Here is a 24,222-nt window from a genome sequence, read left to right on the forward strand (position 1 = left end):
AAAATGATGTTTCACTTGCATAATGCTCAAAATCACATTCCACTCTAGAAATATTTCAATTCTTAGACAGGCAGCAATAAACAAAAATACAGTGTAATGCAAACAATTTCTCAATCAGTGTTACACATTCTGAATGTTTTTATGATCTATAGAAAAAATGCACATGATTAATTGGAAGGCTTTGCAAGTGATTATGTTTGGGTGGATCTTTGAAAACTGCATGAGCCCTTGGCTCGGTGTTGATAATTACCTCAGTCATAAGTCTTGAATTCAAGTCACCCATATTCTTTAGATTAATGATTCAGCAGTGCTCAGAGAATGCTATACTCTCAGAGGCAACATCTTTTTTGTAAGAGATATTAAAATATGCTTTAGTAGTAAGGGCCACCTCATGTGGCAAAAATAGATGTTGACATAATTCAAGGAAGAGCAGTTTTTTTTTTGCTGCCTTGGTCAGGAATTAAACATTGCACACAGCTCTTAGCACTTTTGTCTTGTAATGTGTATCAGACAGCTAAGTTCACCCAATGACGGGTATTAAATAAATTGCTCATAAAATATGCAATTTGTATTAGATGTGCATTGGATGGAAATTGTCTTGAGCTTAGATATGGGAATACTTTACTGAACTGAATACAAAAAAAAAGATCACTGTACATCTGTACATGTGATAATAAAGAATCGTTGACCATTGGGGAAATTATGTTAGGCCACTTGTATCAAACTTTGTTTACCACAGCATACTTTATTGAAGGTTTCAGTTTTCAACACTTTAAGCATTATATACATGTAGAGAAAACTGCAACAAAGTGCACAGAAAAAGAACCAGATATATACACTACCTGTAAAATTCAGAAACTGAAGTAAATTACAAAGTATGAAGATGATTATTGCAATCGACGACATCCAGTCCATGCTGACGTTTCTGAAATACATAAATGCTACAAGAATAAATGAACAATGTTATTTTTCAAAGCAGCAGTAATTTATACATGAAAAATAATAATCCTAATTTAAAAACATAAATTGAGGGTGCTCCACAATCTCATGCAGTTGGTAGTGAAAAACTTTAGTGAGTTTGTGGAAGTCCATATTTTGTGATTGATGCTGCCTCCTTCCTACATTTCTATTGAAGTTTTTGCATGGTGAGGATTATGTCACTGTGCATCTAGATGGATGGAATTGAGACTGCACTTCAGGGAGCAAGTGTTTTGCCGTTAGGGGGGGGAGAATATGGCGAGTTCACTTGACTTGAGCTCCCTGTGGCAGACAGCTGGAAGAATCCTCTGTACTTCATGCCATGAGCGTAAATCCCGGGGGGGGGGATGGGGACACACACATCCCCTCCATGTTTTGAGAGGTGGGGGACAACCCCGCCCCATGTTTTGTAATCTGGATTTTGAAATTCGGTGAAAAGAAAATCCCTTAAAAATCTCCGCTTTCGGCGAGTCAATGGGGGTGGGACTGATGATTAAGGGCGCCGACTGGACGAGAGAGACGTCGGTCAGCAGGCAGTGGGGGGGATATGATGAAGCAGCGCGATGATTGGAGGAGGGAGTTGTCGGTCAGAGACGGAAGTAGGGGGGTGGGACTGAGGATAGAGCGCGGTGATTGGAGGAGGGAGATATCCTGGTGGTGCAAAGATCATAGAGCGGAGTTTGAATTGGCCCGTTCACGGGGCCTTTCATCGGTGATTGAGTAATTTGTAATTTATTTAATACCCGTCATTGGGTGAACTTAGCTGTCTGATACACACAACAATGGCCATTAATTTACAGCAATTGAACACTAAATTCCTTCCATTTCGCTTATAAATTAATGTTAATGAGATTTTAAAATCATGTTTTATTGTGAATTCTTTGTGAATGTTATTTGGACACTTAGGCTATTTAAAAATGTTAATCTTTTCTTAAGAAATGGATAGATGTTTAGATCTAGTAATTGAAGTTTGGAATTAGCTACAATTGGGTAACTAACTAATTTTACTTCGGAGTCACGTGAGTGACTATGTGAAGAACCCCGCTAGGACGCATGCCTGTCATATCGCTACACGCATTGCAACGAGTCACAGCAGGGGGAACAACGTTCCCCTTAGCGGCAGAATTTAAAAGCCGGGAACAGCAGGTAAGGAGACTGTGCGTTCTTTCCACTTACTCTATTACAGGTGGAGGCATGGACAGATCCAAGTAAAACAAGAAGGCTGCGAAAAAGCTGGCGGGGGAGAACCGCGAAGTTGCGGGCAGCCAGCAGCGGCCAACGGCACACCAATCTCCCGTAATGGGAACAGCTGTGCCCGACTTCGCCCCCGCACCGGCCAAATCAACACCGCGGCCGGGCGGTAAAGCGAAGCAAAAAACTGACAAGAGTCGTTGACTCCGATGAGTCCGACTTTGAACAGCCGCGAGCGGCCAGTGCCCGTGAGCATTGGGGCCGGTTGGAGCGGCTTGAGGAGCAGCCGCGAGCGGCCAGTACCCGAGAGCATTGGAGCCGGTTGGAGCGGCTTGAGGAACAGGAGCAGCCGCGAGCGGCCAGTGCCCGAGAGCATTAGAGCCGATTGGAGCAGCTTGAGGAACAGGAGCAGCCGCGAGTGGCCAGTGCCCGAGAGCATTGGAGCCAGTTGGAGCGGCTGTTGGAGCAAATACTCCAAAGTGGCAGGTTCCGGGAGATGGAGACTAGTCACAGTGGGCAGCTAGTAAGTCCTACAGCAGTACCTCTTGTAGGGCTGCACAGTGCTTCTCCCTCATCAGAGCGGAGTACGGGGGGTCAATTCTGGGCTGACCCTGAAGAGGAGTGTGCAGAACATACTCCTAGTGTGCATGGGGTGCAAGAAAACCTATTAGATATGGTGTCCCAGTTCATTCAACCTGACCAAACTGGCCAAAACCTGAAACCTAAAATAGCTGCAAGTATCGACTACATGTCATTCAAGGACAGGCATTATTGGACACCACAGCAAGATACTTACCACCAGGGAACTGCAAATCACTGAATGTTCCCAGTGTCAACCAGTGTATTTGGAAACATGTCGGAGCATCAATCAGAGCCAGGGACTTGAAACTACAGAAAGTTCTGAAAGTCCTAACAGCGGGAATTACGGCTTTCGCCCGCACAATAAACGAAAAAGACATGACACAAGATCACCAGGATGCACTGGCTTTATTTTGCAACTCCCAATACGAGTTAAATAGTATTAGGAAGAGTGTCATCCAACCGGCTTTAGACCCCAAATTTGCAGGCCTGTGCAAACCTGGAACCTCCAAACCACCAATATTACTATTTGAAGGTGACTTATCCAAACAGGTAAAAGAACTTGACGAAGAGGCTAAAACCCTGGGGCTCATTAAAGCAACGTCTAAAAACTACTTCGGCCAGAAACAGCACACCTACGCACCCACCAGTCGGACAAGACAAACTGGTGAAAGCTCGAAGGCCAGGTACACTCAACATCGGTCTTTTTTAGGCCATGGCCCAGACCGGCCTTCCTGGAAAATGCGCAAACCCCCATCACCGACCCAACTACAGACGCAGACACCGGCGCCTCAACGTCCACGGAGGATACCGAAAAAGTAATAAACCTACCACTGGTAACCATGGAGGTAGGTGGGTCTGGTTCCTTACGAATTTAAGGGAGCATGGAGGTTGGTGGGAGATTACACTTCTATCTGGATGCAGGGAATAAGTTAACTACCGACACTTATATTTTAAGCAGTATCCAGGGTTATACCATAGAATTTATACTAAAACATAACCCTCCATTCAGCATGTACTGAACCGAATGTTCGTGCTTACAGGCAAAGAAAAATCAAAAGCACACGCTGAACTACAGCGGCTTTATAAAAAAGGAGTAATTGAGAAAACCCAACACGAATCACAGGAATTCGTGTCCAATATCTTTATCAAAACAAGAAAGATGGTGGTTGCCGCATCATCATACATTTGACTAATTTGAATACTTTCGTACAATATATTCATTTCAAGATGGAAACCTTTGTTACTGCTAAGCAATTGATTTCCAAAGGTTACTACATGGCAAGCATCGATTTAAAAGATGCTTACTATACAGTACCCATAAGAGATGACCACAGATGTTATTTAAAATTCAACTGGATGGGTCAGCTCTGGCAGTACAGGGCACTACCTAATGGCCTAACATCAGCCCCCAGGCTGTTCACTAAAATTTTGAAACTAGCCCTAGCATTTCTGCGGAAACAAAAACACATGGTAATAGCATATCTAGATGACATACTTATTGTGGGCAAAACTTTGGAATTGGCTAAACAAACGGTAACAGCCACAAAACAATTATTTGAAAAACTGGGGTTTATCATCCATCCAGTTAAATCTAAATTAACGCCTTCAACCACAATGGATTATCTGGGATTCACCATTAACTCAGTTCACATGTCAGTGACTTTGCCGAAAGAAAAGGTTACAGCCTTAATAGAGGCTTGCAGCAAAATCATTGACATCACTAAACCATCCATCAGACTGGTAGCAAGAATAATTGGCAAAATAGTGGCTGCGTTTCCAGCCACACAATTCGGACCTTTACATTATCAAAATTTACAGAGGGCTAAAATACGAGCACTCAAAATTAATGGTGGTCATTTTGAGACCAATGAAGCTACCAACAAAGGCCATAATGGAACTAAAATGGTGGAAAGATAACATTAGGCATTGTTCCAATCCAATCATTATCAGCAACACGTCTATGGTACAGGTGCACAACCTTTTATCCGAAGATCCAAATAACGAAAACCTCCGAATAGCGGCCATTTTTTCGGCCCTTGAAGAAAGGTCCTTGAAAACGTTCACCAAGGGCGGCCCGCAGAGGTGACAGCAGAACCTCCGGTCGGTCCTCGAAGAAAGGGGAACTAAATCCCCATTCATAAAAGAGAAGGCGAGGCTATATTGCGCGGGAGGGTTAATAATTGACAATATGCTGCTGCCTGCCCGCTGAGTTAAAAAGCTCCCACGGTAGACTCACGATACACAGTGTATCGTGAGTCTTGCGTGGGAACTTTTTAACTCAGCGGGGCAGGCAGCAGCAGATTTTCGCTCCCTTCAGTTTCACCTCACCTACACCCCTCTGCTTCCCGGCCATGTGTGTGACCCCTTCCCTTCCCTCCCCTCTCCAGCTCCCCGCCCATTGCACCGGCGTGGGGGCTTTGCGCTGTCTTCACGTCGGCGATTGCAGCAGGACCGTGCCAGTCACCGGAGACGTCAGGACCAACGGGACACCGACCCCCAGGCCCACCGCAAGCACGGAGATCCCAGAGACCCACAGCCAGCAGCAGCGCAGCCCCGTTCCAACTCCAGAGGAAAACTGCAAACTGGCCGGAGACGTCAGGACCACCAGAAGCCGTTCCCCGAGCTGCGCCCCCTCATCAGGACACCGACCACCAGGCCCACTGCAAGCACGGAGATCCCAGAGACCCACAGCCAACAGCAGCCCAGCCCAGCCCCGCTCCAACTACAGAGGAACCTGGGTTGCGGATGACAGGGCGTAGCTCGGGGCGTCATAGGGGCCCATCGGGGAGCGGGTTCCTGTTGGTCCTGACGTCTCCGGCCACCTGCCATCCTCCGGGAACTGTACCGCCCTTGCAGGAGAGTGGGGTTGTTTGCAGTTGCAGAGGGAGGGGGCAAGGGCGGTACAGTTCCCAGTCTCAGCTCCTGTCCAGGAGGGTGGCCGGAGACGTCAGGACCAACGGGACACCGACCCCCAGGCCCACTGCAAGCACGGATATCCCAGAGACCTACAGCCAGCAGCAACTCCAGCCCAGCCCCGCTCCAACTCCAGAGGAACACGTAGGGGCAGACGCTGATGGTGTGCAAGGTACGTCTTGTTCTTGGGGTGGCGGATGAGGGGGCGCAGCTCGGGTTGTGGGCAAACTGCCACTTGTCGCCGTAGCGGCCCATCGGGGAGCGGATTCCTCTGGAGTTGGAGGGGGAGAGGGGTATTGTGCTATTTGATCGCCCCCTGCTACCCCAGGGACAGGGAGACACAGCGGCTTTTCAGACTGGTGGGCAATCACTTCCAAAGTTCTGCCCACACAGTCAGTACACCTCTCCTACACTGCATTTCATACAAACATTTATTCTGCAAGAAAAAACTACATTGAAGACTCAATCTCGCGACCGAGTTTACTGCCGGGATCAAGGCGCAAACTCGCGACCTTGCGGATATGAGCCGAGCACTCTACCACTGAGCCAGCCTTTAAAATCTACGCTAAAAAATTTCCATTCCGAAGACCGACAAATTCTGAATTACGAAAAGTGTCTGGTCCCAAGGCTTTTGGATAAAAGGTTGTGCACCTGTACTACAAACTGATGCCAGTGCACTTGGTTGGGGTGCTACCAATTCCATCTCCAGCTGTGGAGGGAGATGGAATGCACAGGAGGCATCATTATTACAAACACTGGGCATAAACTACCTGGAAATTTTAAGTGCATTCCATGGCCTTAAGTCATATTGTTCTGGGTTATATCACCAGCATGTTAGACTACAAATTGACAACACCACCGTGGTAGCATATATCAACCATATGGGTGGAAACAAATCGACATCATGTGACAATCTGGCCAACACAATTTGGCAATGGTGTATCCAGAGAGATATTTGGATATCAGCTACCTACTTACCAGGTAAACTAAATTTAGTGGCAGACACCAGGTCACGCAAATTCAATGAAAACACCGAATGGATGTTGGATAAAAATGTATTTGCTGAAATTACAGCACGGTATGGAACACCAGATATCAATCTATTCGCATCCAGGCTCAATCACCAGTTATCGAACTATGTTTCATGGGAACCAGACCCTGGGGCAGCGGCAACAGATGCATTCTCGCTGCATTGGGGGAAATTGTTTATTTATGCATTCCCTCCTTCTGCCTCATCAGTCGGGTATTAAGGAAAATACAGCAAGACTCTGCGTCTGGTATTTTGATAGTATCCGATTGGCCTACTCAACCATGGTTCCCGGTGATACTCGACATGGTATTAGAACCACGCATCACCATCCATCTTAGACCTAATTTACTGGTTCATCCCGTAACAAGGGAAAGTCACCCATGTCATAATTATATAAACCTATTAATTTGTAGAGTTTGAAAGCACCTCTACTACACCTGGGACTGACGGACCGAACAGTGGATATTATTTCAGTGGCCCAGACAGTCCACCAAAAAACAGTACTTGGTGTACATCAAGAAATGGGAAATGTACTGTCACAACAACAACATCACCCTCAGATCTATGAACATCCCGTCTGTTCTGGAATTCCTGGCAAGCCTCCATTACGATGAGAGGCTCAGTCATAGTGCCATCAACTGCGCCAGAAGTGCTCTGTCAACATACCTGTGGCAAGGAACAGAGCGGCATTCTGTTGGGACACACCCCCTGGTAACTAAACTCATGAGGGGCATTTTTAATGTTAATCCCCCAAGAACCAGGTACTCCCAAATATGGGATGTGAGCATTGTACTGACCATGTTAAGAATGGTCTCCAGCTACAGCTCTGTCCCTACAGAAACTGACTATGAAAACAGTCATGCTGATGGCCTTGGTCACGGCACAAAGGATCCAGTCGTTACAGAAACTAAGGCTGGACAACAGGACTACTTCATCTGGAAATTTAACTTTTCACATCAATGAATTAGTCAAACAGAACAGACAGGGGTCAGCAGGCCTAAAAATAGAATTCAGGGCCTACCCGACAATGATCGACTCTGTATTGTAACACACTTGCTATTATATATGGAGTATACTAAGATCATCAGAGGCAAAGAAATAGCACTTTTAATCAACTACAAACAGCCACACAAAAAAGTGAGTCCAGACCATCTCGAGATGGCTAAAACAGGTCCTAATAAAGGCTGGAGTAGACACTAACATTTTAAAATCTCACTCCACCAGGGCTGCAGCTACATCGGCAGCTATGAAGTTGGATGTTCCTATGGACCAAATCCTCAAGACAGCAGGATGGTCAACGGAGAAAACTTTCCAACGATTTTATAACAAACCAGTAATTGAACCTGGAACATTTGCAGAAACAATTTTAAGTTCTGTGATATAATTTTACCCCATAAATAGGGGCTATAATTTGGTGTTAATAAATTTATCGTTGTTTTTTCAATATCGTATTGATGTCTAATAATGTTGACACTATTCTCCCCATAATCAAGGCAGATGTGATGCATGGACTCGTTTCCATGGCATGGAATCAGAGCTTTAAAATCTTCACGTAGTCACTCACGTGACTCCGAAGTAAAATAGTAAGATTAAACGAGAACTTACCAGTTCGAAGTTTGATCATTATTTTATGAGGAGTACGTTGAGGGAATACGTGCCCTCCGCTCCCACCCTTGATCATATACTCAACTGGTATCTTCTTCTCTGATCTTACTATGTTTAGTCATTACGATCCTGGTGGCGGCGCGACTCGTTGCAGCGGCTCCTACAGCCTGTCTGTCTTTTTTTATTTTTTGTCTAGTTAAATGTAGTGTTTGGTGTTTTTTTTAAATACTGGTTTTTAAATGTGTATATGTGGGGGGCGGGGGGGCTGGGGGAAACCGTTTAAAATCTCTTCCCTGTCCGGGAGACCCGACCTTTTCCCTGTCGGGTCTCCGTTGTCGTTGGGGCCTAGCACCGTGGAGCGGCCTCCAACCTGAACGACCCGGGGGCTCGGGAGACTGCGCTGCGGACTACTCACCATCGTGGGGCTGGCCGGCCTCGGAACGTGGGGAGCGGTGGTGACTCGCTGCTGCGACTCGACTCCTGGGGCTCGGAGGCTCCAGCAACGCAGCCGCAGGTCCGGTGGACTGGGACATCGGGAGCTCGCGGGTCCGGGGGGAGAGAGAGACCGCTTCCCGGAGCTCCCGCAACGCGACTTCTCCAGCCCGTGTCGCGGGGTTTGGAACGACCCGGAGCGGGGTCATACATCACCCGGCACGGCTTCATGGCCGTGGGACATTACAGCGCCCGCCGGGGGCTCCAACTTTGTGACTTTTAGACCGGGAGCGGGGCCGTAAATCGCCCGGCACGGCCTAAAATGGCCGTGGGACTTATCATCGCCCGCCTGGGGCTTGGACATCGGGAGAGCAGGGGAGAGAAAAGACTTTTGCCTTCCATCACAGTGGGTTCACTGTGATGGATGTTTGTGTGAACTTAATTGTGTGTATGTCTGTAGGACATTGTTTTTGTTTGTATGGCTGTGGAACAAAATTTCGTTTGAGTCTCACTGGGGCTCAAATGACAATAAATGTGTATTGTATTGTACAGTTATCTGTGATTTCACACCGCTGCTTTGAAGAATGACACGCATGCGTCCTGGCGGGCACGTATTCCCTCAACGTACTCCTCATAAAATAATGATCAAACTTCGAACGGGTAAGTTCTCGTTTAATCTTACTATTATATGCTTTAATTTCAGGTCATCCAAGTAAGATTGTTTCTGAAGAAGGGTTTCGGCCCGAAACGTCACCTATTTCCTTCGCTCCATAGATGCTGCTGCACCCGCTGAGTTTCTCCAGCATTTTTGTGTACATAAGATTGTTTCATATTTGTTTCAGAATGCTTCAATCTATCTATATTACTAAAACTCTGATCTTGACCGCTTTTGGCCCACTGTGCTGCGATTTCCGACAGAACGCCGCCACCTACGGCCGTCATTTTTGGCGACCTCGCTCAGAGCCCCCCTCCGCCTTACGGGTGCGGAGGATTTTTCCCATCGATGACAAATCAGAGATATTAATGTTTTTTTTTTAAATCACCATTCTCTCTGCTGCCCCTGCTGGAGGGAGGGGGAGGGACTATAAAACCAGGAAATGGTGTGCCTCACTCAGTCTCTGCAAGATGGATGAAGCCAAGGGTCACATCTCTCTGAGCTCTGAATAACACTGAACACATGTCTACACAACTGTGAGCCCTTTAATGTGGTTTGAAAATGAAAATATGGTTTGTTTGAAGTAAAAAGGCACTGCCTTCAAATGGTTGTTTGGGTGATTTGGCTTCAAGTTGAAAGGCACTACTTACTGCAAATGGTGGCTTGGGAGCTTTGGCTTGAAGTTGAAAGGCACTACTTACTGCAAATGGTGGCTTGGGAGTTGGTTTGAAGTTGAAAGGCACAACACTGCAAATGGTGGCTTGGGAGCTTTGGCTTGAAGTTGAAAGGCACTACTTACTGCAAATGGTGGCTGGGGTGCTTTGGCTTGAAGTTGAAAGGCACTACTTACTGCAAATGGTGGCTTGGGAGCTTTGGCTTGAAGTTGAAAGGCACTACTTACTGCAAATGGTGGCTTGGGTGCTTTGGCTTGAAGTTTAAAGGCATTACTTACAGCAAATGGTGGCTTGGGTGCTTTGGCTTGAAGTTGAAAGGCACTACTTACTGCAAATGGTGGCGTGGGTGCTTTGCTTGAAGTTGAAAGGCACTACTTACTGCAAATGGTGGCTTGGGTGTTTTGGCTTGAAGTTGAAAGGGACTTCTTACTGCAAATGGTGGCTTGGGTGCTTTGGCTTGAAGGTGCAAGGAACTACTTACTGCAAATGGTGGCATGAAGTTGAAAGGCACTACTTACTGCAAATGGTGGCTTGCGTGCTTTGGCTTGAAGTTGAAAGTCACTACTAACTGCAAATGGTGGCTTGGGTGCTTTGGCTTGAAGTTGAAAGGCACTACTTACTGCAAATGGTGGCTTGGGAGCTTTGCTTGAAGTTGAAAGGCACTACTTCCTGCAAATGGTGGCTTGGGTGTTTTGGCTTGAAGTTGAAAGGGACTTCTTACTGCAAATGGTGGCGGGTGCTTTGGCTTGAAGGTGAAAGGAACCACTTACTGCAAATGGTGGCATGAGGTTGAAAGGCACTACTTACTGCAAATGGTGGCTTGGGTGCTTTGGCTTGAAGTTGAAAGTCACTACTTACTGCAAATGGTGGCTTGGGTACTTTGCTTGAAGTTGAAAGGCACTACTTACTGCAAATGGTGGCTTGGGTGCTTTGGCTTGAAGTTGAAAGGCACTACTTACTGCAAATGGTGGCTTGTGTGCTTTGGCTTGATGTTGAAAGGCACTACTTACTGCAAATGGTGGCTTGCGTGCTTTGGCTTGAAGTTGAAAGGCACTATTTACTGCAAATGGCGGCTTGGGTGCTTTGGCTTGAAGTTGAAAGGCACTACTTACTGCAAATCGTGGCTTGGGTGCTTTGCTTGAGGTTGAAAGGCACTACTTACTGCAAATGGTGGCTTGGGTGCTTTGGCTTTAAGTTGAAAGGCACTACTTACTGCAAATGGTGGCTTGGGTGTTTTGGCTTGAAGTTGAAAGGCACTACTTACTGCAAATGGTGGAATGAAGTTGAAAGGCACTATTTACTGCAAATGGTGGCTTGGATGCTTTGGCTTGAAGTTGATAGGCACTACTTACAGCAAATTGTGGCTTGGGTGCTGTGGCTTGAAGTTGAAAGGCACTACTTACTGCAAATGGTTGCTTGGGTGATTTGGCTTGAAGTTGAAAGGCACTACTTACTGCAAATGGTGGCTTGGGAGCTTTGGCTTGAAGTTGAAAGGCACTACTTACTGCAAATGGTGGCTTGGGTGCTTTGCTTGAGGTTGAAAGACTACTTACTGCAAATGGTGGTTTGGGTGCTTTGGCTTTGTTGAAAGGCACTTCTTACTGCAAATGGTGGCTTGGGTGCTTTGGCTTGAAGGTGAAAGGCACTGCTTACTGCAAATGGTGTCATGAAGTTGAAAGGCACTAATTACTGCAAATGGTGGTTTGGGTGCTTTGGTTTGAAGTTGAAAGGCACTGCCAATGGCGGCTTAGGTGCTTTGGCTTGAAGTTAAAAGGCACTACTGCAAATGCACTTACTTCCTGTTAGCACCCTATATTGATTTTAGATAAAACGCTACCACTTACGGCTGTGAGTTTTGGCCATCTTACTCAGTCCCCCTCCGCTGAGCGGGTGCTGAGAATTCTACCCATCAATGAAAAATAAAAGTGTTATTAGTGTTTAAAAAATGCTGAGAATCTCTCTCCTGTCAATCATGCCATGAAACGGTGAGAGGGGGAGGGGTTATGAAACCCGGAAGTGTGGGTGTGGCTCAGTCTCTGCATGATGGGGAAGGGAGAGGTCACGACTCTGTCTGAGCTGTGAATCAACTGAACACACTGAATGTCTACTGAATTGTGAGTTTGGTGTTTTGTCTGGTTTTATGGTGGTTTCACCCTGCATGAAATGGTATGAAGCTGCATTTGAATTAGGTGGCCTTGCACCCTGCTTGAAGTGGAATGAAACTGCACTTGAATTTGGCGGCCTTGCATCTTGCTTGAAGTGGTATGAAACTGCACTTGAATGAATGAATACGTTTATTGTCATTGCACAATACTGTGCAACAAAATTCCATTGCATCTCCTCCAGTTAAAAAATACAAACACGACAACCATTGACACCTATGTACACTTATTAGTAAAAATAATAAATAAGGAAAGACATTCTTGCCATAGAGGGAGTACAGAGAAGGTTCACCAGACTGATTCCTGGGATGTCAGGACTTTCATATGAAGAAAGACTGGATAGACTCGGTTTGTACTCACTAGAATTTAGAAGATTGAGGGGGGATCTTATAGAAACTTACAAAATTCTTAAGGGGTTGGACAGGCTAGATGCAGGAAGATTGTTCCCGCTGTTGGGGAAGTCCAGAACAAGGGGTCACAGTTTAAGGATAAATGGGAAATCTTTTAGGACCGAGATGAGGAAAACATTTTTCCCACAGAGAGTGGTGAATCTCTGGAATTCTCTGCCGCAGAAGGTAGTTGAGGCCAGTTCATTGGCTATATTTAAGAGGGAGTTAGATGGGGCCCTTGTGGCTAAAGGGATCAGGGGGTATGGAGAGAAGGCAGGTACATGATACTGAGTTGGATGATCAGCCATGATCATATTGAATGGCGGTGCAGGCTCAAAGGGCCGAATGGCCTACTCCTGCACCTATTTTCTATGTTTCTATGTTTCTAAGTATTTAAAAAGAATTTTAAAAGAATGTTGCATTTCTTGGAATTACATTTTGCTTCCCCAGTGTTCTCTGTTGGAATTAAGTTATTTTATCGCACATGGGTAGAAACTATTTTTTAGTCTTCCGGTGCGAGCCTTCAGAGACCTGAATCGCCTCCCAGAGGGTAGCAGAGTGAAAAGGTGGTTGGCAAGGTGCGGTGTGTCCTGCTTGATGTTTGTGGCCCGGCGCAAGCATCGGGCCCTATATATATCATCCAAGGAGGGCAGTTGAGTGTTTGTAATGCTCTGTGCAGTTTTTATAACTCTCTGCAGCGCCCTCCTCTCAGCCACAGTGCAGCTAGCAAACCACACCAGGATGCCATAGGAGAGGATACTTTCCACGGCGCATCGGTAGAAGGACATCAGCAGCGGCTGTGAGACGTTTGCTCTCCGCAGAGACCTCAGGAAATACAGCCGCTGCTGTGACTTCTTCACGAGAGTGACGGTGTTCATTTGCCATTTGAGGTCCTGGGAGATGTTTATTCCCAGGAACTTAAAGCCAGTGACTCTCTCCACCATGTCTCCTTTGATGTATAAAGGAGCAGGTTCCTCTCTCTTCTTCCTCCTGAAGTCAACAACCTTTTTTTTTGTCTTTGATGGGTTGAGTACCAGGTTGTTTTTGGTACACCAGACAGTCAATTTTTGGACTTCATCTCTGTAGGCAGACTCGTCGTTGTTGTTTATCAGTCCCACCACAGTCGCGTCGTCCGCAAACTTGATGATCCTGTTTGTACTGTGTGTTGGTGTACAGTCATAAGTGTATATTGTATACAAGATGGGACTCAACACACAACCTTGTGGCGCTCCTGTGCTGAGCGTCAGGACTGGGGAGTAATTGGACCCTATCCTGACAGAATGTGGGCGGTCTGTTAAGAAGTCTTTAATCCATCTGCATGTGTTTGCATTAACACCCAGATCAGACAGTTTGTCCACCATTGTGCTGGGGATGATGGTATTAAATGCAGAACTAAAATCTACAAATAACATCCTCACATATGAGCCAGGGCGCTCCAGATGTGTCAGTGCAGAATGTAGAGCTATGTTGATGGCATCCTCCGTTGACCAGTTACCAAAAACCCCCCATAATAATTTGGTGGCCTTGCACCCTGCTGAAAGTGGTATGAAACTGTACTTGAATTTGGTGGCCTTGGATCCAGTTTGAAGTGGTATGAAACTGCACTTGAATTTGGTGGCCTTGCACCCTGCTTGAAGTGGTAAGAAACTGCACTTGAATTTGGTAGCCTTGCACCCTGCTTAAAATGGAATTTCAAGGAATAATCATGAGTCAACTGCCAGCCCACCAGCCGTGAGTGAGCTGCCAGCAGATCAGGCTTGAGGGACTGAGCTGCCACCCCAAGAACCCATACCAGCACTCCCTCTAGCCCCCCCACCCCCCCCCCCCCCACTGGCCACCAATATTGGAATTGGTGGAGAGGTGGAATATTGCGTCGGGGGACCAGCCCTCCTGTGTGAACATGGGACCCAACGGGTCCCACTTAGTCTAGTAATAACTGAAAATTTATTTCAGTTATCTTAATTTTTAAGAAAGTTATGGCCATTTCACTGTCCTCGATCACAGCTTTTGTGTTAAGCCAATGGAAAATCAATAGGGAACAAGATGCTAATTTCCGAGTATGAAAATGGCCATAACTTTTTTAATACTGAAGATATGAAAGTGAATTAGGTGTCAAATTAAACTTATTGTTGTGCTTTATCTGATGGATAAATTGCAGACTTGATTTTTTAAAATCTCAAAATTTTGCAACATTACTACTTCAAGAAAAACCCAGCTGCTTTTATGCACGGCATCGACGTTTTCTGGCATACAATGTTTCACTGGAGCAATATCACAAGCAAACAAACACAACTGTTCCTGCCAGAAATATACATGCTTAAGGACAACTTTGAAATTAACAGCAGCACACGTGCTTATTATGGGGGGTACACAAAAAAGCTGGAGAAACTCAGCGGGTGCAGCAGCATCTATGGAGCGAAGGAAATAGGCAACGTTTCGGGCCGAAACTCTTCTTCAGATTATTATTATGGGGGAGTTTTGGTAACTGTTCAATAGGTGTGATAAAGCAGTGGATGTAAAACTGTGTAACAAAAGCCAACTGATGCAAGACTTGGGGTCTCACAAAATAAGAGCGTAGGTTCGTTGCAATTTAAAAAAATTGATTTGAGGAAACAATGATGAGGAGGCGAATCGGAAAGATTGCGGGATATAGTTTTAAACACACGAGCGGAACCTGAGAATTAGGAAAGAAGCAAAATAAAACAACGCAGAGAGAGTTCAATACGAAGTAGAAGACAGGGAGGTTTGAGATAGCGGAAGATTAAGATAAAATGTGTAGGATGGAACTACAGATGCTGGTTTATACCGAAGAGAGATTCAAAATGCTGGAGCAACTCAGCGGGTCAGGCAACATCTCTGTAGAGAAGGAATGATGTCTCCGTCTGAAGGGTCTCGACCTGAAGCGTTACCCACCCAGAGATGCTGCCTATCCCGCTGAGTTGCTCCAGCAATTTTGTGTCTATTTGACAGATAAAGGTGAGCGGGACGGGAGGGAGGCGGACGCGGTAGCAATGGCGAGTCGAGGGGGGGGTGAAGGCCCCGACGCCGCTTTGGTATGGTGGTATTTACCGTCTAATTACACGGTGACTCCGAGCGGCTTTTTGGTCCGCCGTTAGCGATGCACAAGAAGACAACCCGCCGCCCTGTCCACCGCCGCCGACCGTTGGTCACCGTTTGAAGCGGCCGCGCGGCGCGAGCTTCCCGCCTTCCCGCTAAGATGGCGGCTCCTTCCTCGTGAGGTTCTACCCTGGGTTCACAGACACCACGATGGAAAAGTTCAGCCGAGCTCAAGTTTAATCCTGAGGTGAAAAAATGACCCTGAGTTTAGAATGCAAGGAAATAACTTGGTAGAGATGTTCAGATTAGCTCTTCCACTTGTCCCCACCTTCTACTGAGGTTCTGCCCTGGGATAAGACACCGCGATGGAAAGGTTCAGCCGAGTTCAAGTTTAATCCTGAGGTGAAAAATTACCCTGAGTAAAGATATCTTGGTAGAGACATCCCAGTTAGCTCTTTAGTCAGAGGTTGGTGAATCTGTGGAATTATTTTTCACAGAAGGCTGTGGAGGCGAAGCCAGTGGATATTTTTAAGGCAGAGATGGATAGATTCTTGATTAGAACAGGTGTCAGAGGTAATGGGGAGAAGGCAGGGTTGTGGGCAAAGATTATAGATATATAATCTTTGGTTGTGGGGTTAGGAGGGAGAGATAGATCAGCCATGATTGAATGGCGAAGACTAGACTTGATGGGCCGAATGGCCTCATTCTATTCCTTTTCCTTATGACCTCTTCCAGTTGGCCCCTTCTTCTACTGAGGTTCTACCCTGGGATCAAACATGGCAATGGAAAGGTTCAGCTGAGCTCAAGTTTAATTCTGAGGTGAAAAAATAACCCTGATCTTAGAAAGCAAGGAAATATCTTGGTAGAGATGTTTTAGTTAGCTCTTCCATTTGTTCCCTCCTTCTATGGAGGTTCTATCCTGGCATCAAACACCGCAATTAGGCTGTGGGCCGGGGATCTTTTTTGTGCAAGTTCGTGACCCAACTCACGGAACTACATGAAATATTCACATATGGTGTAAAAATATTATATAAATCATCCTGGAAACTCGTCAAGAACAAAACGTGCACATTTTTAATCAATTAGAGAAAAACCTGAAATTTTTCGGGTGGCTTTAGTCCAATCTAAGCACGTTTAACATTGCGTCGGACGCCAATTGGCCAATCACATGCTTTGTTTCAGGCTTGCTAGGCAGGGAGCACACATCATGGCTGAGAGTACTTCTGATGCCAATTTTACTGGAGATTCAGATGAAGGTTCTTTGTTGTTCTGTGGATTACATGTCGTGGAAACTTACAGCAAGGTAATTGAATTTAGTGAGAAAAGCATTAAGAAGTCTGAAGAATGTGCAGCTAAGTGGATAGAAGTGGAAGAAAGTCTTGAAAGCAAAGTCGCTGCTAAGGTGCTGCAAAACAAAGAAGAAAGCCAAGTTGTGAAACCAGTGAAACATTGTGAATTAACTGGAACTGAAAGGTAAGATCTAAAATCTGAATTTATGAAAATTAATCTGTATGGACTTTAATTAATTTAATTGCACCCTTTAATAATATGAAAAAATGAGATTTGGAGGCTATTCATTCACTCATTCATTCATTCATTCATTCATTCATTCATTCATTCATTCATTCATTCATTCAATCATTCATTCATTCATGAAGTTGAGGGCCTAAAATATGAGTATCCATAACAAAGTAAAATAAAAATTGTCACTAATGCCAGCTTGTTGTAGTCTAATAAGTCTTTAACATCTAATCTCGGAGCTGCCTGCGATCACTTACCAAGGAAAAGTGCTCCGACCGCGGGGCCTATGTACTTAACATAGTGAAGCCGCGGTCTCAATTAAGAAGCGGCCGATTCGCGAATGCGGAGCCGCGGAGTGTGTTTTGATCATCTCCGCGGGAGAGGGGGGGAGGCTGTACATAGTGGCGTCGTTTCCAGGCCTCGACCACGGGAGAACAACGGAGGAATATTTATTTATTTATTTATTTTTTAGATTTATCTTTTTATTAGAAGCAGTGTACAAAAGTATAAACCGCGGCATATGACATAATATATTGATTGTACAGCTTCCATTTTAAATTTAGCAAAGATGAAATAGAAAAAGAAGGAAAGAGCAAGAAAGAAAGAAAGTGAATGTGTAAGAATAGAACCCCTAAACTACCAAACGAGTGTGGTCAAAGAGTGAGTAAGTAAAAAGTTAAAAAAATAAAAAGACAAAAATGAAAAAAAGAAGGAAAAAAAAGTGTTGCTATACCTGCTTCATTCTCCCCATCCATCACCCAGTCAGTAAATCGGTTTAATTCCGAAGTTGTGTTGCACCATACTATCCTTGTAATGAATCAATGAAAGGAATCCATATCTTTGAAAATTGCTCTGATTTTCCTGCTAAGACAAGTCTCATATCTTCAAGATGTAGCGTCTCAGACATGTTTGTAATCCACATTTTAAGAGTTGGGGGAGATGTATTTTTCCAAAATTTAAGTATGTTTTTTTGCCATTATCAGGCCATAATTAAGGAAACGTCTTTGAAATATTGATAGCTCAGGGCAGGTTTCTGCTGTACCGAAAATAATCAGTTCTGCAACTAGTTTTGTTTTTAATGATTTTGAGAACATTTCAGATTCCTTTCCAAAAGTTATGTAGTTTTATGCAAGAGGCAAAGGAGTGTGTTATAGTTGCTTCTTGAAGGATACATTTGTCACATATAGTTTAAATCTTTTTATTTGAATTTTGAATTTAACAGCAATTTGCATACATACAATGATAACAGACAGTGATAATCAGGACATAATTGTACAACAGTATGTAAACGACCCTCAAAACCCTTACCCTTACCCTTACCCACCCTCGCCACCCGGGAACAAACAACACTCACATACGTACACATCCACACAAATACGATAATAAAAAAAAATAAAATAAAAAAAAAAATAAATAAATTAAAAAAAAAAAAAAAAAAAAAAAAGGAGGAATAAATAGATAAATAAATAAATAGATAAATAAATAGATTGTGGGGAGGGAGGGGGGGGGGAGGGGTTGAGGGGATAGCAGCTGCAATAAGACAGAGCTGTGATAGAGGACACTCAGTCCTCTTCCGAGTCCGGAAACAAGTTAAGAGAGTTAACAAGTTCCAGGAAAGGGTTCCATGTATCTAGGAATGTCTTGGTAGAGCCTTTGAGAGAGAACCTAAGTTTTTCAAGCTTTAAGTTGTAGAGCACCTCCTTGATCCAGCGGGCGTGTGTCGGGGGACAGGTAAGTCTCCAGTTAAGCAAAATCAGTCTCCGGGCTAACAGGGTTGTAAAAGCCAGGACCCGCTTCAACGCAACAGAGAGGTTGGTGTTGGGGGGAATACCAAAAATAGCTGACAGTGGGTTTGGAGGAATAGTCTGGCCATAGGCTCTGCTTAGCACGTCGAAAGCACTCCTCCAAAAGGTTGCTAGCTTAGGGCAAGACCAAAACATATGACTATGGTTGGCAGGGGATTGATTGCATCTGTTGCAGGTGTCTTTAACAGCGGGGTATATTCTAGATAATCTTGCGTTTGTGTAGTGGACTTTGTGAAGGACTTTGCATTGGATTAGGCCATGACGGGCACATATGGAGGAAGAATGGATCAAATCCAAGGCAGAGTCCCATTGCTGGTCTGTTAGTTTCATATTCAGCTCGCCCTCCCACGCAGCTTTTAATGAGGTATGAGGTTTCAATATAACCGACCCTAATAAGTTGTACAAAAAAGAGATGCATTTCTTCCGGTTGGGATCTAGAGCTAGGATGGAATCGGTCAGGGTTTCAGGGGGACGATTTGGGAAATGGGGGAATATCTTCTTCACAAAATTCCTAATCTGGAAAAAACGAAAAAGGTGGGAGTTTGGGAGGCTATAGTTGTGCGAAAGCTCTACAAAAGACGAAAAAATACCATCCTTGTATAGGTTTTTGATACTACTGATGCCATTACTATGCCAGGTTTTGAATGCGGAGTCTGTACTTGAAGGATTAAAGATGTGATTTTTAAGCAGTGGGGTCAAGATGGAAGGGCCTTGTAAACCAAAGTTTTTCCTAAATTGACTCCATATCTTGAGCGAGAGGGACGCAATTGGGCCTGCACCCGCAGATGTTATAGAAAGGGGGAGTTGAGAGCATAGGACAGACCGCAACGGGAGATGTGAACTCGCCTTTTCCATGTGTACCCAGGTCGGTAGGTGGTCGCAATCATCATTCATCCAGTACAGGATTTTTTGCAAGTTAGCAGCCCAGTAGTATCGCCTAAAGTCAGGAAGTGCCAAACCGCCGTCACTCTTAGGAGACTGTAGTAGCGTCTTTCGAATTCTGGCCGGTTTGCTACCCCATAAAAATTTAGATATTCTCCTTTCTAATTTATCAAAAAAAGATTTAGTGATAAATATAGGAACATGCTGGAAAAGGTACAGGAATTTGGGTAGGACGACCATCTTGACCAGATTTATCCGGGCCACGAGGGATAACGGTAAGACTGACCAGCGGTCAAAGTCTCTTTCAGCTTTCTCAACCAGAGGCTGGAAGTTTGTGCGGAACATATCAAATATAGGTATTGTGATAAAAACGCCGAGGTAGCGAAATCCTTCCTCCGCCCATTTGAATGAGGTTAAAGAGCGAGGGAGCTGCTTAGCCAATGAGTTAATCGGTAATAATTCACTTTTTTGGTAGTTAAGTTTATAACCAGAGTACACCCCAAACCGTTCTAAAATATTCATAATCACAGGGAGAGAGCTGACTGGATTCGAGATGTACAGGAGCAGGTCATCCGCATACAATGAGACTTTATGAATTGTGTCAAACCGTGTAATACCTTTAAAGCCCTTCTCTGAGCGTAACCAGACCGCCAAGGGTTCTATCGCGACAGCAAACAGAAGTGGTGATAACGGGCAACCCTGCCTGGTACCTCTCCGAAGGGGGAAGTGGGGCGACAGTGTGTCGTTTGTTTGTACTGAGGCCACCGGGGACGAATATAATAGACTGACCCAATGAATGAAACTATTGCCAAGGCCAAACCTGTCCATCGCCTCGTATAGGTACTTCCACTCGACCCTGTCGAAAGCTTTTTCAGCGTCGAGGGAGACCACTATCTCCGGGGTCTCACTACTTGGTGAATGGATGATGTTAAGGAGACGCCTGGTATTGTGGGAGGACTGTCGGCCTGGCATAAACCCTGTTTGATCTAATGAGATAATAAAGGGCATCACTTGTTGAAGACGGAGCGCAAGAACTTTAGAGAGGATTTTGAGGTCCACATTCAAGAGTGAAATTGGTCTATAGCTGCTACAAAGCAGAGGATCTTTCTCCTTTTTAAGAATTAGGGAGATAGTAGCCAACGACAAGGTGGGCGGTAGGCGGCGATGTAAAAACGCCTCATTGTACATATCTCTCAGGACTGGTGCGAGGAGAACAGAGAAAGCTTTGTAATATTCTACAGTGAAGCCGTCAGGGCCGGGCGACTTTCCGCTTTGCAGCGATGTGATGGCTGCTTGGACCTCAGTGACAGTTATGGGACCACCCAAGACTTTCGTGGCTTCATCGTCAATTCGGGGAAACATCATACTATGGAACATGTCATCTGCAGTGGGAGGACAATCGGAAGTGTATAGCTCAGCGTAAAATTTAGCAAATGCTTCATTAATTCTAAGAGGATCGGTATGAATCTCCCCTAAGCTGGATCTAATGGCTGGAATTAGCCGTGAAGTCGCCTCGGTTCTGGCCTGATGGGCCAAAAGCTTCCCAGCTTTATCCCCAGATTCAAAAAAGTGTTGCCTAGATTTAAGCAGTCGTAACTTGGCTTTATTGGTAGACATGAGGTCAAAGTCTATTTGTAACCTAAAGCGTTCTTTATAAAAATTAGGGTCTGGGTCAGATGCGTATTTATCATCAATGTCCTTTATTTTTCGTAACAGGTCTGCCATTTGGGACGTCTCGGCTCTTTTCAGGTTGGAGACAAAAGAGATAAGTTGGCCCCTAATATAGGCTTTTGAAGCTTCCCAGAGTATACCTCTTGCTATGTCCGGCGAGTCATTCAGCTCAAAATATAAGGTGATTTGGGAGTGCAGGAATTGCATGTAGTGAGCCTCTGCTAGTAATGAGGAGTTGAACCTCCACTGTTTAAAGGGGTTAGTTCGTTTACGAAAGTGAAGATCGAGGGAAGTCGCAGCGTGATCTGATATCACGATACTATGATACTCGCTGGATTTGATTTTGGAGAGCAGTCTGTTATCTAAGAGGAAGAAGTCTATACGGGTATAGGTACGGTGCACGTGGGAAAAAAATGAAAATAATTTAGTCGTGGGAAATGTATGTCTCCATGGGTCAGTGAGCCCAAGTTGTTTGGTAAAAGCATGCAAAGTCCTACCTGATTTAGTTAAAGTGGAGGCTTTGTTCGAAGATCTGTCCAGTATAGGGTCTTGGACCAGATTAAAATCTCCACCCACAATGATGTGGTAATTTTCAATGTTTGGGAGAGATGTGAAAAATTTGGTTACAAATGAGCTGTCATCCCAGTTGGGACCGTAAATACTGGCCAATATGACAGGTGTGTCTTGCAGTTTGCCAGAGACCATGACAAAGCGGCCAGCAGGGTCTTCCACCATTTTCTGTGGTTCGAACATAACGTTTTTACGAATCAGGATAGCAGTACCCCTAGCCCTATAATTAAATTTTGAATGAAATAAGTGGCTAATCCAGCCTCTCTTAAGCCGTGTTACCTCTCTGTTGCGAAGGTGTGTCTCTTGAATAAAAAATATATCGCCCTTAAGGTATTGCAAGTGGGCCAAGATCTTATCAGTCTTAGTAGGACCCCCCACTCCCCTCACGTTCCAAGAGACAAATCTAAGAGTGCCGTTTGTGTTGGCCATATTTAGCTATATCCAAACGAGTGGGCAGAGCGCTGTAATACTGCAGATTGAAATGGAAGAGCGCATCGAAGCCAGCTGCTGAGAGTGGGGGTGTGGGTGGTAAAAGGGGAAAACAAAAAAAACAAAACAAAAAAAAATACATACATACGTATACACACAACAAACGGTCGTGACACATATCACTTAACCATCTTTCAAACCTGAGTCCCCGGACCTGAGGTCCCCAATGTCCCAACCGAACCTTGAGTGCACATTGCACCAAGGTACGTTGTCCTCGCATCCGCATGGAGTAGTCCGATCTTAACTCCCAATATTTCCACATCCCAAAGCAGCAAAGTCGCTCAATATCAGTAAAGTAACATAAAATGAATATAACTATAATAATGATAACAATGATAATAATAATTTGAGAAATGGACAATAGAAAATAGAAATAGAAATAGAAATAAAGTGAAGTAAACCTAAATGAATAGATACAAAGTTAAAATAATAGCCTTGGTAGTTGTACTACCAATGACATTGCTAACACTAATGGTAATAATAGTAGTGATGATAGTAATAATACAACAAGACAAATTAACAAAATTAACAAAATAGTGATACTAAATAAGTAAGCCAACGTATAAGTGAAACAGGAATAGCTTCCTTTGGTATAACATAGTATAACTTAAAGTTGGTAAGGTATAAAGAAAGAGTTAGCATTAGAGAGATTAACAAGTGGCAAACTGGATTCTTGGATTAAGGCGCAGGGCAGAAGAACATCAATTAAGTTTTGTTAAACAAAAACGCTGTAAGAGTTAATTGGTGTAACGCAGCCTTGACTATAATGAGTTCTTATCAGCCCCAGACAGTCCGCTATTAAGACTAGTGTAAACAAACCATTCAAATGCTGGCCAGCTGCTAAGAGCAAGAAGGCAGAGATCAAATAATGAACCACAATGTGGGTCCCTTTAGCCCTATTTTATAGCATGTACAGGGGAAGTATAATTACACATAAACATTAAAAGGAAAAGTTGGTAAGACATAGTCATTGATATAACAGCAAGGCCGAGCGCTAGCAGTGGCTAATTGCTAAGGGCAGTCAGGCTAAAGTTAGCCCATAATGTAACCCATAATGTAACCGTAGATTAACTGGATCCCTGTGCCATTCGGATGTAAACGTACCGCGCAGAGTCAGTCATCTGTGGGTCCCGGTCTGCATCAACGGTAAGATGAAATGAAAGCCTGAGCATCCTCGGGAGATGTTAACCGTCGCCTCTTTCCCTCCCCGGCCATGATGAACAGCTTGGCCGGATAATGAAGGGAGGGTTTGAGACCCAGGTTGTACAGCTCCTTCATGACGTCTCGATATGCAGAACGTTGTTCAACTATCTCGGGACAGTAATCTTCAAAAATGTGAATCGGGATATCTTTGTACTTCAGCTTACCCCTCTGCCTCCGAGCCTCACGCACCACCAAATCGCGGGTCTGGAATCTATGGAAGCAAACCACAACTGCTCTGGGTTTCCCACCAGGGCTTGGTTTGGCTGCTAGCGTGCGATGGGCTCGGTCTAGCTCCGGGGCTGATTCCAGTATGCGTTCGCCAAGTGTCTCGAGCAGGAGTTGAGAGAAAAAAGCTGTTGTTTGGGGGCCTTCGATGTTCTCGGGGAGGCCGACTATCCTTACGTTATTTCGGC

The 24,222-nt window shown here is 44.8% G+C and overlaps 1 long non-coding RNA gene across 1 annotated transcript; it reads right to left on the reverse strand.

Annotated features, from left to right (window-relative positions):
• Positions 1-733: 733 nt before the first annotated feature.
• Positions 734-16,046, reverse strand: LOC116977234. Its single transcript, XR_004413152.1, has 3 exons — positions 15,997-16,046; positions 15,681-15,838; positions 734-925 (listed from the first exon to the last, which is right to left on the reverse strand). It is a non-coding gene; the product is annotated as an uncharacterized LOC116977234 (long non-coding RNA).
• Between the last annotated feature and the right edge of the window lie 8,176 nt (positions 16,047-24,222).

Source organism: Amblyraja radiata, chromosome 9, assembly GCF_010909765.2.
Source record: "Amblyraja radiata isolate CabotCenter1 chromosome 9, sAmbRad1.1.pri, whole genome shotgun sequence".
Classification (NCBI taxonomy): domain Eukaryota; kingdom Metazoa; phylum Chordata; class Chondrichthyes; order Rajiformes; family Rajidae; genus Amblyraja; species Amblyraja radiata.